The sequence below is a fragment of the Pseudophryne corroboree genome, chromosome 5 (genome assembly GCF_028390025.1).
Source record: "Pseudophryne corroboree isolate aPseCor3 chromosome 5, aPseCor3.hap2, whole genome shotgun sequence".
Lineage (NCBI taxonomy): Eukaryota > Metazoa > Chordata > Amphibia > Anura > Myobatrachidae > Pseudophryne > Pseudophryne corroboree.
In genome coordinates, this window is record NC_086448.1 from 775,486,413 (window position 1) to 775,487,736 (window position 1,324).

Consider the following 1,324-nt stretch of genomic DNA (forward strand, 5'->3'; position numbering starts at 1 on the left):
GCTCATTACATTATATACTATAAAGGGGAACATGAGGAGAATATACAAACTCCACACAGTAAGGACCATGGTGGGAATCAGTGCTGTGAGGCAGTAATGATAACCATTTCATTATCCACACCGCCATACTGTATATGTATGTTTGAATATATATAAGCAGTTTGTGTGTGTGTGTGTATGTGTGTGTGTATATATATATATAGAAATATATATATATATACATGTATATATATATATATATATATATATATATGTATAATATATATATGTATATATATACTTTATCATACTGCATTACATTCAACATAATTTGCATATGCAAATTAGTTTACCCATAATGCATTGTGATTTTAAATGATACAATGCTTGCACTTTATTTATGCGTAATTGACATACAGAAATCAAGAAATATTGATTAGCATATAGTAAGCATTATAAATGAATAAAGTATATATATATTGTATATATAAAAAACAATTTAGAAAAAGGGACCAAACTCTCCATAACCCTTAATGTTCATGATATAAAGTGACATATAAGGAGACTGAAAACCATTATCATATTGGGGAGAGTGTGTGGCTGTTAAGATGAACATCTGCCATCATACTCCAACATCGCTTCTCGGCATTTTGGCTAAGATCAAGTGTAGTATCTGTTCTTATCAGTTCACGCTGACTGACGGTGCTACCTTGTTTCTTGGACCGACAATTGTCCTTCTCAGGGCTAAGCTGCACCCGGGCCGAGAAGCCAGAAAAATCGAAAGTCGAGACTGCGAGGAGAAGGAGAAGATCGCTTGAAGAGGGTGAAGATTTGCATCGCTCCCCAGCTACAGCAGAGGGTTAGACTTGTTTGCTCTGCCCTCTGGAGAAGATACCCCCCTCCGCCAGCAAGACTGCGTGGAGAAAAGGGACTTCGCTGGAGAAGCTCTGCAGCGCCCCCTACCTGCACTGGAGGGCTAGACTTGCTGGCTCTGCCCTCTGAAGCGACCGACCGCCTCTCCTCCTCTCGACGACAGCGCTGATCCTCCGCCCCGCCTTCTACGCCAAAAGGAGCCGTGAGTATGGCCACCGCTGCCCCAGCCGCCGCTGCTCCAGCCCCAGCTGCCCCAGCCTCTGCCTCCACTCCGGCCACCCTCGCCAAGAAGAGCCAGGCCAAGACGGCGAAAAAAACCGCCAAAGCCCCCACCGGATCGGCCGCACCCAGCGCCACAACCCCTGCAGCAACGCCGCCAGCGGCACCCACCCAGGTGAGCACCAAGGACAAACCGACCCTGGAGCCCTGGATGAGGCATACCGTAGTGATGAAGCTGAAGGAGGTGGACGGA

The 1,324-nt window shown here is 45.5% G+C and overlaps 1 pseudogene; it reads left to right on the plus strand.

Moving 5' to 3' along the window:
- Positions 1-613: 613 nt before the first annotated feature.
- LOC134931212 (U2 spliceosomal RNA) lies at positions 614-718 on the plus strand (annotated as a pseudogene).
- Positions 719-1,324: the final 606 nt, after the last annotated feature.